This window comes from Phragmites australis, chromosome 17, assembly GCF_958298935.1.
Source record: "Phragmites australis chromosome 17, lpPhrAust1.1, whole genome shotgun sequence".
In the NCBI taxonomy this organism is placed as follows: domain Eukaryota; kingdom Viridiplantae; phylum Streptophyta; class Magnoliopsida; order Poales; family Poaceae; genus Phragmites; species Phragmites australis.
Window position 1 is genome coordinate 16504076 of NC_084937.1, and position 15077 is coordinate 16519152.

At 40.5% G+C, this 15077-nt stretch overlaps 1 pseudogene; it reads right to left on the minus strand.

Annotated features, from left to right (window-relative positions):
* Positions 1–7821: 7821 nt before the first annotated feature.
* LOC133897968 (LRR receptor-like serine/threonine-protein kinase IOS1) lies at positions 7822–8844 on the minus strand (annotated as a pseudogene).
* Positions 8845–15077: the final 6233 nt, after the last annotated feature.

A 15077-nucleotide genomic window follows, 5' to 3' on the forward strand; every position in this document is an offset into this window, starting at 1 on the left:
CCCAGGGTTCAAAAATTCGTCAATAACCGACCAAAATGCGCGATAAATGGGTATCTCGATCCAGCTCGATTTCAGAAACCAAACGGTAACCGAATTTGAATTCAAAAAATTCAAAAAAAATAAAAAATCCTAAAAAACTAGAAACAATTCTATGACCTTCTATGAAAAAAAATCCAAAAATAATGTCGTTTGCATCATATTCTATACAGAGGAAGTTTGAAAAAATGAAAAAAGTTGAAGCGTGCGGCTCAGTTATTAACTCATGTTAAGGAAAAGCTTAACATGCAAAAACATATTTGTATTGTGTAGAATGTATCTTAAGAAGATCTTTAAAATTGATTTCACTTTATTTAGAGTTTTATTAATTTCTCTATGATTTTTACAAAGTTCACAAGCACAAAGTGAATATGTTGAGAAACAGCACTGTAATTAACTTTTTCATGTCTACTATTATTTTTCCTACGTAAAGCATAGTATAAATAAACTAATAAAAGTGGTTTCACTAATTTTTGAGATGTGATGGGTCAGTTATGAATTAATCTAGTAGCAACACATTTACACAATCCTGCTTGTTACAATAATTAATTCATGAGTTCATGTATTTTTAAAAGACATAGAATCATGTAAGAAGACTAAAAAAATTAGTTTCATGATTTTTTGATTAGCAAAGAGTAAAGTATGCATTTAACTTGGTTTAACAAATACATTTTCTCACAGACAATTTTGAACCTTTTTATGAGTATAAATACTTTTATCATGTAGATAATGTTACAAGGAAACCAACAAAATTTGTTTCACTTGATTTGAAGCTCAGATGAATTAGTTATTGATTTTACAAGATTGAGATAATTTTTGGGTTTTTGTTGAACTTCACTGAAAATCGAGAAAACCGCTCGATAAATCGAGAAAACCGAGCGGTTACCGACAAAACCGAGTAGTTACCGACAATGCGAAAAATTCGAGAAAATCGCTCGATAATCGAGAAAATCACTTGGTAAAAGGTCCAATTCGACCGGTTACTGAGAGATCAATTTCACGAATTTTTCTCCAAATTTTAAATTTTATCAAATGAAATTTGTCCAAATTTTATTCAAATTTCGAGCAGTATCGAAGTTATCGTGAATTTTTGATTACCGCTCGACCTCCGTAACCGACCGACGAACGGTAAGTTGAAGCCTGCTTGGACTGAGTACCTAAGATTGGGAGAAACTAGGATTTCAAAAACATTGCCAGCATGCACATCATTTTCCTGTTTTTGTCTCGGTAGTGGTGAGGTATGGCTTTTTAAACATTAACATATATTACCACCCACACAAATTGTTCAATCTTTTTCCCCATTGTCTCTATCTTCTAGTAAGCAATGTAGCAAGATTAATTGTCCCCCAAAACTAATACCTCTTTTCCACGGTCACTAGAGGGCTTCAATTTATTAATTACTCCATCCGTTTCGCTATGTTTGTCTATGATCTCGGAGTATCCGTTTCACAATGTTTGTGCACCCACCTTGTGACAATAGTTGCTCTCTTATTTTCAAGATACTTTAAGTGCAAATTGTGGCTTTGAGAGGAAAAACCAATGCATGTAGAGCAATTAAAGTAGGTTTGTATGTTTCAAGGGGGTGGTCACATAGTTCTACCGGATTTATTGCTTTATTTTGCATTGATTTGTTATTTTCTTGGTCTATGCGCATGGTGGACATAGACAAAAATAGTGAAACAAAGGGAGTACATACATTGGAGCATTCAATTGGGAATCTCTTGATTCAAAACATCAACAAGGGATCTGGGGGTAGCTTTTATTTACAAACTCAAACTTTCAACTGCAAAATTCAGAACCAAAACACTTTTGTCTTGGTGTTTATGGTTTTGTCTTGGTGTTTACAAAACTTTCAGTTTGGCAATGAGACTTTCAATTAGAGGGAAAATCACTAGAAATTCCAATGTTCAATGGGAAAGGGATGGAAGCTTCAAATTAAAATTGAAACTATGAGCCAAATTCTCAAAACAACTCTTACTTGATCCTGGAGTCCAAAATCTGCTGCGAGCTTTGTTGCCAACAGAGGGAACATGGAGTTTGGTGTTGCCTGAACTCTAAACAAATAGTATTGGAAAAACTCAGATAGTGTACAACACAACAACAAATATGCAAAGTCAACCAGTGAAGTCTAGTTGTGGTGACAGTAAGAAATCAAAAGAACAAGCAATGGGAGATGGAAAAGAAAAACGTCGAGAACCAAAAAAAAGGCAATAAGAAATAAAAAAATCAAAGGGCACAACCTTTCCTATCCTTGCTTCAGATCTCTCAAACCTTATATCACTGCCACAGACAAGATCATAAGAATGAAATAGGTCAGCTTAGTGGCTGAACACCAATACCTTACTGCTAAATTGCACACAGATAAAATCGGACTGACATATAATGCACAAACCTGTGACATAGATACGCTTGGGCGCATGGACTCATCTGCCTGAACATGGCACAGAGTCCATCTAAGAAAATATTTGCTTCAGATTAATCAAGCCTTTATGCACAAACTTTTCAACACATGTTGCAGTATTACTGTATTATATATGAAGAGGGAAAATGTTTTGAAAAAATATGACTATCTATGGGATGTAGTGTAACACCCTGAATTTTAGCATATAAAAATATAGCAAAATTCGCTCCAAATTAAAACTTTTTCTAATTATTTAATCAGTATAAAATCAAGGAATTATATATTTGAATATGTATTATATACTCGTATGTATATATTCAAATATATTATTTTGGCTAAGTATTCCGAAGAGCACCAAATTAATTTCTAAGTTAATAGTTGCAATAAATTGATCATATGCATATTTTGGTTTATCGTTTTTATGATTCTTTATGAGGTGATTCGAATTGAATGCTTCTCAATTCGAATCCGTTTTAGTTCTTCTCGGCAATTTCCTAATCCAAATCCCGATGCTTCCAGTTCAAATATTATTCCTAATTCAATTATCATTATTTGAATTAATGCCAAACTCAATTTCGAATCCAACTAAAAGAGGGATTCCCAGAGCCTTCCACTGAAGAAGAATACTACTTTAGACTCTCATCCCAGCCAGAGATAGACTACCTCTCACCCATTCCCACCTTGGACTGTAAACAAAGAGTCCTGTCTTGGGGAGAATCCTTCCTCATTGCCCTTGGAAATAATAGAATACCGATCGACGATAGCGAGGAGAGTGGAATTACCCATTGGCCTTCTGATAACATCAAAAGCGGATTTCGTTGAGAAGATGTCATGATTGTCGGGGATCCTAAGTAGTTTATCTTTCTCACCTCTTTTGAGAAAGACAGAGTTAAGGTGATCCTTGGTCCGTTGAAAATCGGAGACACATCCAAATCGGTTCTTGCGGAGAATAGCCTTTTCCTTAAAAAGACCTCTTCAAATATTCTTTTTAGATCAATCTTAAATTCAAATACTCCTATTTGAATTTAATCCCAAATATCTCCGAGCCAAATTCATATTTAAATCCTCATTCCGAAATCATGTCAATTGAATCTCATTTTGATTTACTCCGATCCATTTTCAATCCAATTCTCGTTGCAATATCTTGTCAATTCATACCAATCCAATTCAATTCGAGCTATTCGAATTGAATTGCTATAAATTCATTTTGAACCCACCTACATTCATCGAATCATCACACATTCTATTTACACATTCAAATACATCCATTTGAATTATCACAAATCCATTCGATTCAATTGCATTCAAATTGAATTATTCCATTCCAAGTCATTCTTTTGAATCATCGCCGATTTTATATTCGAATGCAAACTCGATCATCCGAGATATATTCAATTCTTCCGGTTCTATGTTTAGCAAATCCAATTCAAATCATTCCTTCAATGACCATTCATCCATTTTCGAGTTTGAATACATTTATTCAATCAACATGCAATTTGAGTCCTCGTTCCAAAATCAATTTGATTTCAAATTCAATTTGAATTACCCAATTCAAATCAATTCCATTAATTCAAACTGAATTATTATACATCTCTTTGCAATTCAAATACATTCATTTGAATATTTTCAAATACAATTACCAATTCAAATTATTCAATTTGAATTATCAACATCCCATTACAATCTCTATTACACACAATTGAAATATCTCTCTGTCCTCTCACATCTCTCTTTTCTCTCTCAGATCTTTTCTCCTCCCTGCTCTCTCTCTCATCCGCGCGTACCAAGCCGCCTCGCCTTGGCCTGCCGCTCCTTTCCTCCCTCCGCTGACGAGCTCCATCCCCTCCCTTCCGGCGCCGCCGCTCGTTCCCTCTCCTCCGGCGCCGCCTCCCTCTCTCCCCTCCGGCCGCTGGTCCCCCTCTCCCTTTCTCTCTCTGCGCCGCACGCATGGGAGATAAGGCCGACTGGCCTTGTCCCTTCAGCACCCCTCCCCTGCCGAGTGGGCCCACGGGTCGGTCCACCCGAGCCGGTCCATGATGGACCAGCCACCCAAGCCGGCCCCGGTCCACAAAAGCCGCGGGTCAAGTCCATAGAGCTGGTGCACCATGAACCCCCCTCACAAAGCTCCTCGGGTCCACAGCTCAGTAGACCGAGTCCATGAAACAGTGTTCATTTTTAATTTCCATGATTTCTTTTTCTGGCAAATCTTCCGTCTGCTATAACTCCTCCGTTTCAACTCCGATTTCGGTGATTCTTTCGCCAATATTCCTCTAAAATCATAATCTATCTTCCGGCCAAATCTTGTAAATTTTGGAGTTCATTTATTTTTTTCATCTAGCAATTATTTTCGTGTCGTCGCGTTAACCTAGAAATAGTTGTCTTTTATTAATTAAAGTTGAGTTACGTAATTCGATAATGATGTTTAGGTTGTAATCGTAGATTAGTCATTTATGATAACCTAGCTTAAGTAGGTTAATTCCTTATCTTAGAAAGAATAACTAAATGTTGTTTCAATTAAATGTTTATGAATAAATTGATATTTCATGTGATATTTCATGTGATGTGTTACAATTAATCTTAGCTCAATTAAGGTAATCAATTAACCCATGTAAATGATAGATAAATAGATATTAGTAATGAGAATGTGATAGAATAATTTAACATTGGTAAATAATTAGTTGAATACTCTTTTAGTAATTAATTAATTAATTAGATTCAAAGGATAGATTAATCTGATGAATTAATTGCATGTATGCTTTTATGATAGCAATAAATATAACTTAATTAGTGTGGCAATTAACAATACTAAGTAATTAAGATTAATCACTAAATAACCATATTTAGTGCAAGGTCAAAATATTTAATGTCCACACTTAAGCACATATAATTGTCTAGAGTTATACTTATGTATATATGTATACATGCTCACATACATATAAACATAAGTATTACACATACGTTTATGTAAGTACACGTGCACTCACCTACACATAGAATCTCTAATTGTCATCTCCAGCAGTTACTCTTATAAACATTCACCTAGTTAATCATGATTTGTTTAGGTTTTCTCTTAAGTTGATAAAACAACTAACTTAATAGCCTAGCCTAGCTTCGCTAGATAATCTCATTATTCTCTGTGTATTATCTTTGTATTGCTTAAAGTTTTCGATCGTCTTCCGCTAGGTTTAGCTTTCATTGTTTTCCCCGTCGTTCTTCTTCCGCTTTGGTATTTCATTGGTTTTATTCTGGTGTTCAATTGCTTAGTCATTGTGCACTTTTTGTCGTTAATCTGCGTAGGCTCGAAGTCATGGTTCTAAGCCAAAGTGCGAGGAAGGAACTGAAGGCAAGATCCAGTGATGAAAAAGAACCTAAAAGATGTGAGCGACAAGACCAATCGTGAATTGACCCTTCAGGAAGGCAAGTCATATTTCCTTGATCATACTGAACCTATGGTTTTCAAATAATATACAAGATCAACTAAAATTGGACTTATTATCGCATGTGCTATATATTGCGTTTTCTTTCAAACTACTTGTAGTAGTTAATCCTATCAACACTGTCATGCCTTACATGTCATCATCCAAAATACATATTATCCTAGGAATACCTGTTGTTAAATATATTAACGATAGACGACGTCTTGATATCTAGCATGCTTAGGATGGAATACGTCTCCTCAGAGACGTCGCTTTTAAAATACGTCTCCTCGGTGATATTGCTTTTAAAACACTTTTCTTCGGAGATAAATTTACTGTTATCAATGTTAACTCATATACCATGAATCCTTGATGGTTATGAATTCCGTGATGGATGGAAAATCCTTGACATTGTGTGGGATATGGTGGGAGATGTGTAAAAATGGGTGAAAACTATTTTGGCGAGAGTAGGTGGAGTAGTACTCTGGACGAGGATGCTCCTGGGGGCTTGAGTCACCTTTGTGGTGTTCATTGCCAGAAGATACCTGCTCTGGCCGATTAAGGACCGAGTCATTACGCCGTCATGCTTAGCCACCCCCATGCAACCATGCGTCCTGAATGGGCAGGACTTGACTCTTTTTTCACCGGACTGGATTGGGCATAATACTAGGAGGCCTGAGGGGCAACGTTGAGCCAAGTTTCTTCAGGTTCTGCGCGAAGGAGTTTCCGCCCCAGTTGATCATTGGGGGTCTGCCCTCTATACGAGACCTGAAGAGCTTGATGGATCACGTAGAAAAGCCCGGTAGGAAAGGTGTTTGGAGGATCTCGATATGATTCACTCCTCCGCTTGCAATGGTTAGAGGTTGAGCATATCGCATGGGTAAAGTTGTACAACCTCTATAGAGTGTAAATCTATTCGAATAGTCGTGTCCACAGTTATGGACATGCGAAGGCGGTAACCCTGATGACTAGACTCTGGGTGCGTGTGTCTTGATGAGTGAGTGTGTGGACTAGATGTCCGTGTGATGAGGTTTCTGGCTCGATCCGCTAGTAGCTGTGTGGTACTAGAGGTACACTAGATGTGATAAAAAGGACTGTGGAGTGAGGTATAGACTCTCCCAGGACCGAAAACCCCCAGATAAAGCTTGTTACCCGGTTTTAAAACTGTTTTGAAAGCTTTGTTACCAGGTCACCTTCTAACACGTTGGGGACTTGAGGTGATAAAGCTTTGTTACATTTATTTCAAAGGGTAACACTGGAGAATATAATTGGATACTTGTATAAAACCTGCTTTACGCTCAAAATTATGCCGTAAAGCCTTATCCTTGAATCATCCATTATGCATCTATCAACCCCCTTGAAATAGTATAGGACTTATTGAGTACCTTCCATACTCAGTCTTGTTGCTTTCAGATTGTTGAGTTGGAGATCATCCTCAACCCAGATAAAGTCAAAGAGAAGAACTCTAAGGTCGCGTCTACACCCGAGTTGCCTGTGGCATTAGGTTGCATCGTTGTTTCGCTCCGCTATGTTGTAGGCTCTTCTGCCTGGCTGGTCTGCTGTGGATTCTTATCCACCAGACCATCTTTTCGCTTTTTAGGTATCTATTTTACTTTATTTTTATTCGAAGTATGTTTTGATATCATTCTGTTGAATTCTGTGCGTATCAGCTACTTGATCCAGAACTGATACAGGGGGCACAGGGGAACCCGAATTCAGGGTCCTAACATGTAGCTTATGCCCTGTTTATTTTTTATTCTGATTATGGATTCTAACCCTACAAGCAAAAGCAAAAACAAACAGTCCTAACCTAAAAGCTAATTCTCACAATCCATAAGCTAATTTGTACTACGAAATCCCACCATCTATAATCTCATAGGAATGAGTTTCTCCACAAAATCCAAATTTTGACAATATAAAGAAAAATAAACAAGGCCTTAAAGTACCTAGAGATTGGAGAATAAACTTTATTACTCACACACACAACACAAGTACGGGTTCTCAGAAACCATTGCACACAAGAAATTGTAAATTCAAAACAGGCAGAGTTTCATCTGGCTAGCGGACCAAATGTGGACGCCAAAGCAGCTGTATCGCTCCCTGGGCTTGCCCTGACGCTACAATCCTTCCCACGAGCTTCCTCCAACGCCAGGCTCTCCTTTAGCTGTACCACAACGGCAGCCATCGTTGGCCTTTGGGCAGCAGAATCCGCCGTGCACATCATGGCGGTGTTGACCACCTTCCACATCGAGCTGATGTCGTAGGCGCCCCGGAGCCGGGAATCGGTGACCGAGCCGATGTCCCCAGTGGCGATCCGCTGTTTGACGTGCTGGACGGTGTGGCCGTGGCCAGGCACCATCGGAAGCTCGCCGGTGGCTACCTCAACCAGAAGAACTCCAAAGCTGCACACATCGCCTGCTCTCGGTGAGCCTTCCAGTGAGATAATACCTGAAGAAACAGTCACATAGTAGGTTATTTCTTAATCAAATCTAATGGTTGCATGAAACGGAAAACTTGTTCCATATAATAGCAAAAAAATTACTAGTTTTCTTTCTTGTACTTGGTGAATCCAGTTAGTTATGATTCACTTCTCATCCGATGTTATACTACAGAAACAGAGAGAGATACTCGGGGTCAATGTATCCCACTGTGCCAGTTGCAGTGGCTGATATGTGAGTCTGAGTATCGCTAAGATAGGTTTTGAAAAGTCCAAAATCCACTAAAATAGCCTGCAGATTTTGACACAATAGAATGTTGCGGGTCTTGACATCCTGATGAATTATTGGCAGGTTGCAACCCTTGTGAAGATAATCCAGGCCTATATATATATCATAGGAAATGCCAGAAAAAGGAAATCATATGGCGAATTTACTTAAGAAAATCTTATTATCTCCATTTTTTTTCGTTGCAGCATACCTTGTGCAGCTTCAAGCGCTATTCGTACCGCATTCCCCAATTCAAGGTTTCAGCAACGCCATTTTTTACCTTCATTGTATTAACAGAACATAACTTTATTAACAACTTCACATATCAATTTCAACAAACTTATGGAATGTTTGTTTGTTTCTAGTCCTATTACACTCAGAAAACTGCACATGGTACTCCAAATACGACAGACCCTTTGACAAGTTGACTATACACATTGGCTGAAGTCATACAGTAAACAAAATAAAGCGTCATCCACATCCATTCAATCTTGAAGTAAGTGTAACGAGGCTGGTGGTTGGGTTAGAGGTAACTCGATGTTACTGACAGCGTCCAGTCATCCCCCATCCTAATGTTTAGATGGACGGATGGCCTTCATTTATGATTAAGCATTTCAAAAGAGAGAGAGATGTCATGTTGGGAATTCCATACCAGAGGAGCTGTGGAAAGGCCCGCGTGGACGTGCAACGGTACTGCACCGCAGCTCAGCTAGAACGAAGAAGATAAGAAGTTTAGATAAAGCTTTGTTTTATAGGAGGCCAGCCCATCTCTTCCCTCCTACTTAAAAAGTCTCTAATAAGTCCCTTATCTCTTGAGTCCTGCATCCCCTGGATCCAACACCCCCTCCTCTCACCATTTCATCCCACGCCTCTCATCCCCTCACCTTTTCATCATACGACCCTCATCGTCCCTTCATGCATCTGCTTCATTCCCCCAACGCTACCCTCGCCCACGAGTCGCCGCCCCCGGCACCACCGCACCCTCCTGCCCCCGCCCACTCTCCTCGCCCTCATCCGCCCTCCTGCCCTGCCCGCTCTCCTAATCACCACCGCCGCTCGGAACAACCTCCCCCTTCCAACTCCCCTAATCGCGCTTCCTTCTATTCCTGATTGCTTTCCTTCTTCCCTTTCCAAACAGGAGCCACACGCAAGCTAGCAACAACAGACCCCCAACAGCCAGCACTGGCCGCACCACGCACCTCGCATCCACGCCCCCAGCCGGCCCACCGCCGACTGTCCACCGTCCCAAGATCGTCTACTCCAAGCATAGCGAGTCCTGACCTCATCTCAGCGAACATGCACCTGTGGTCATCGCTCCAGATCCGGGACTCGTTCAAGCATGGCTACCTGCAGAAGCTGGAGTTCAATCTCGGCCACATGAAGCGTGCGCAGCGACAGGGCTAAGGGCAGCAGGGCTAGGACCAGGACGACCAGCAGCGGCCGCCCGGTGATGGGAAGGTGCCATTGCTCGAGGGCCAACCCCCGTCAAGGTCTGTCGTGGCTAGCGCGCTCGAGCTCAACTGGGATGCCATCTTACTCCTTAGGTGCTGCTGCTGTGGCGGTGATATGCGACTCTAATGCCATTTCTATCTGTTCGGATAGTATGAAACCTTTCTATTTTTATTTTTGTTCAACGTTTAACATTTTCCGTTATTGTCAAAAGCGCATGCAATTGCTTGGGAATTTCTTAGGTTTACATTTCCTCTCCTATCGTACGGTAAACTATTATAAATTGATTGGGGGTGGTGTTGGAATGTGCACCTAGATGTCTAACCGCCTGATTTAGTGTAGGATTGATTTTTTTTTTTTACCCATCCGAGTTGGGTCATTCTTTTGTAAACGTTGATGCCTTAGGGTTAGGGATGCTTATGCTTTATAGGGGGATTTTTAGGATATACCACTGCCTTCGCTAAGTCGAATATCAGGATATATCACCCCATATCTCGCACATCGGTTACCAATAACAAGTAAAGCTAATTATCTCGACACACATAAGTAGTGGTAGTAATAGCTTCAATTTCAGCTTGTGGCTTATACCAATTCTTTCAATAATCTGTTCAAATCAACAAAGTTGTTGCAATGTCAAGTGTTTGCTAAGTGCTGGTGCTCCTGAATCACCTAAACTGTAGTTCGGGATTTGTAGCTGATTTTAGGCTAGCAGTCAAACGGCAAGAGAAAGGGCAGATGTCTGAAGCTCATGAATTTGTGGAAGGACTGGGTGGAATATAATAATATTTTTGGATTGAACAAGTGATTGATCATTTGATATGTCACCAGTTTGATGGACCACCATTAATATGTTCGTTTGGATTATTATATTTCAGGACATCAACAGGCGCAATTTCCTTGCAAGATTAATATTTTAACATTATTTGGGTATTTCATTTCATGATGTGGATTAGTCATTCTAATTCACTATCAGGTCTGGACTCAACAACTCATTTAGCACCTCTAAACTATGGCGTGGGTTTTTGATGCGGAGTTGATTTAGTTGCAGCAGGAGGCGAAGGGGATTGCGGCACCAGAGGATGGCGAACCTGATCTAAATACTTTTGTTTAACTGTCATCTCCCAATCTAAATACTTTTCAGCATCATAAACACCTGCAAAATAAGGTATGATAAACTTAACCTTAGCAAATGGATCATCATTAACACGTAGATTATATTACTGAAAATTATTACCTCTCATATCTTGACGATTGAAATTTAATCAGTCCCGTTTTCGTGTATCTAAGGAGTCTTGTTCTTGCCTCAAAATTTCATCATGTGTGACGGACTCCTCTTGCTCATGGTCTGCGCCACGAGGATCCACACGTCCATGGTTTGGTGACTGATTAACCACTTGATCAAAGCATGTATTGAGCATAAAAATACTATCATTAAGTCATTGCAATGTAGTGTTTGCCTCCGCAAGATTCTTATCGAAGTCATCAGTAATAGCTTGTCGATGATCATTCAACATCATTGAGAGTTCTTCCCTCAAAACACACTCCTGTGCATCCTATGCTTCTCCTTCCATAGTTAGTCGAAGATAGAAAACAACAAAAGATAAATTATCTCTATCGACTACTAGGTGGAGGTGGAGTCACACACTCTCAAACGTCTTACCACGCTCTTACAAGTGTTCTTACCAATCACCGTAGTTGGCACAACAGGTGGCTAGTTTGTCACACCTTATCGGGTGCAAGTGAGGTAATTGCTAGGGGAGAAACCGTTCTGATTGAGAGAATGTGTAGCTTGGACATGTAGTATTTAGCAGCAAGAAATAACAATAATTGAAATCAGATTAGCAAAGCTGAATAAAAGTTCACAGTACTCGTCACAGTTGCTGGCCCGAACACGTTCCTAGAACTAGCTCAAGCAAACCGAAAGCTATAACAGATACAAGCATAATGGAACAAAATTCGCAATGCAAACTAATTCTCTCTTTTTTTTGAATTCTCATGCTTTTTTTCGCACTCTTTGCTTCTTTTTTTGCACTCTTTGCTTCTTGCTTGCTTTTCTTTTCTTTTTTTTTGCGAATGTGGCACAAACTCAAAAACTCTTCTACTGTCTTTTCTAAGACCAGTGAGGTACGTGGGTCAAAAACTTTTTTCAGAGAGGAGAGGTATAAAGATAATAAAAAGATACTCTCTCTCTCTCTGCACTTTGGATATGGTGGTCGGATCCGAGAAGGTGCGCGATTCCGACTAGGTGGTTGGAGTGACTGGACGGGACCCTGAGTGGGTGGTCGGAGTGACTGGTTGGGACCCCGAGTAGGTGGTCGGAGTGCCTAGTCGGACCCCAAGTGGGTGGTCAGAATGACTGATCGGGACCCTGAGTGGGTGGTTAGAGTGACTGGTCGGACCCCAAGCAGGTGGTCGGAGTGACTGGTCGGGACCCTGAGTGGGTGGTTGGAGTGCCTGGTCGGACCCTGAGTGGGTGGTTGAAGCAACTAGTAGTCGAACATGACTTGATGGTCGACTCGACTAGTGGTCGAACTTGAGTAGATGGTTAAAGTGACTAGTGGTCGAACACGACTTGATGGTCGACTCGACTAGTGGTCGAACTCGAGTAGATGGTTAAAGCGAGTAGTGGTCGAACATGACTTGATGGTCGACCCGACTAGTGGTTGAACTCGAGTGGATGGTTGAAGTGACTAGTGGTCGAACACGACTTGATGGCGACTCGACTAGTGGTCGAACTCGAATAGATGGTTAAAGTGATTAGTGGTCAAACATGACTTGATGGTCGACTCGACTAGAGACACAATCTCGGCTATAGCAAACAAGGCCAGGCCAGGATACCCAATGACTATAACAGCGAAGACTCGTTACTAGAAACTAGAACACGATGACCAAGACCAGCAACAAAGACACCGACGATGGACTCAAACTCAACAACGTGAAAACTAAAAACAAAATTTCGAAAAGTTCAAAGTGGTTTGGACAACGAAAAAACTAAGATATAAATATTTTTGTGGGGTAATTTTCTGGACTCTAGGCAATGAAACTCGATAAAACAAAAGGGGATACTGAGATTACCTAACGGGCAACCGAGGCTCTGATACCACTTGATGCGCGTTTGCCCGATCTTCCGAAGGTAATATGCTAAGTCAATTGATGGAGTTTCCATGTTGATGATCCTAAGGCTCTGACCCGGACAGATCGAGAACCCTCGCAACCACTATACCACTACTCTGTGGTTATCAACCGTGCCAAGATGCGATTGACCTCACCAAGAAGGCTTTTCCTGCAAGCGAATCGAGAACACAAGCAAGAACAGGTAGATACAATCTGAATATTGTTAATTACCAATGAAGTACTCAAGTTTGGGTTCAACAAACCGATAAACGTTGAAACTATCTAAAACAGAATAATCTAAGCTAAACCCAAGCTTAAACAATGACGACTACTATAAATTTATAGGGGGGTGTGAGGAGGTCGACCTAGAGTTGTGCAGCCGTGGAAAAAGGCATGGACAACCTGGACTCCGACCCCGACACAATTACAAGACCCAATAGGCTCCAAAACAGTGGCGCAACACCTAATTTCTTTGACTCTGTCTAAACTATAAAGAATATTTGGTCAAGATCATATGCATTGGAAAGGGCTCATCGTAGGCTTTCCAGAATATCCAAGATCATCTAAAACGGACTTTGTATGAGAAAGTTATGCCCGTTTTACTGACATGCTGTCCTGAGACTCGACCACGACCACGACTTTGACCACAACCACATCTTCGACCACGACTAGAGCTCAGCCTCGAGTTCGAGTAGACTTGGCCTTCGAGGGGTGACATCCGGGTAAGGTTGTGGTGCTTCTCCCACGTTTCTAAGCAATAAAATATCACAAGAATTTAGTAGTGATCAATCCAATGAAGCATGAACAGTAAAGAATGAGTTCACCTGGTGGTTTAATTATCGTGCACGTGCTCTTGTAATTGGACCATGTATGATTCGGGGAATATTAATAGTATTGATCATATATGAAGGAGCCATAGGCTCATCATGAAGCCTTCAGGCGGCAATGATAACACCTTCACTGCCGGTCCCCGGGGGCTGGCAGTGATAGTCTGGGACTTTCACTACCCGTTGCTCACTGTCAGCTCCAAAACCGGCAGTGAAGAGTGTTTTGGAGCCGACAGTGAAAGGGGGTTTTGTAGTAGTGCTCGTTGCCCACTGGTGGCTCCAAAATTGGTATTGAAGGTAGTTTTAGAGCCGACAATGAAGCCCATTTCTATAGTAGTGAAAGTTGAATATATTGAGTTATCAAAAGATGAAATTGGGCTAAAATGCTATCTCAATGAGAGATTAGCTTAGATTTTAAGAGAAGAGGAATTTAAATGGTACCAAGAGCCAAAGGGAAAGAACTAATAGAAAGAGATAACAATGCAAAATATTTCTATCTTGTGGAAAATGAAAAATACAGGAAACAATGAATATATAAGCTAGAGCAAGAGGAGGGTACCATAATAGGAGACAATGAGCTCAAGAAATACATTACTTATTACCACAATTGACTCTTTGGTCAACCGGTAGAAAATCACTTCTCAATGATTGAATCCCTCATCGATGATGTACCTCAAGTGAGTGAACAAGAAAATGCCTTATTGAATGCATCTTTTGAGGAGGATGAGGTTAGACATGCAATCTTTAAAATGGAACACAATAAATCCCCATATCCAAATGGCATTCAGCAGAATTTTATTAAGTCTTCTAGGATGCATAATTTTGTATCCGGAGGCAGTGTGGGAATTAAAAGGAATGACGATATTGGCCCATATTTTCAAATGCATAAAGGATTATGATAGCGAGATCCACTGCCCCCCCCCCATCCTCTGCAACATAGTGGCTGATATGCTAGCTATATTGATTGCAAGAGCTAAAGAGGATGGTCAAATTTTGGGAATTGTACCACATTTGGTGGGCGAAGGCCTATCCATTTTGCAATATGCAGACAACACCATTATCTTCATTAATCATGACTTGGATCAGGCAAAAAATATGAAGCTCCTATTATGTGTCTTTGAACAACTCT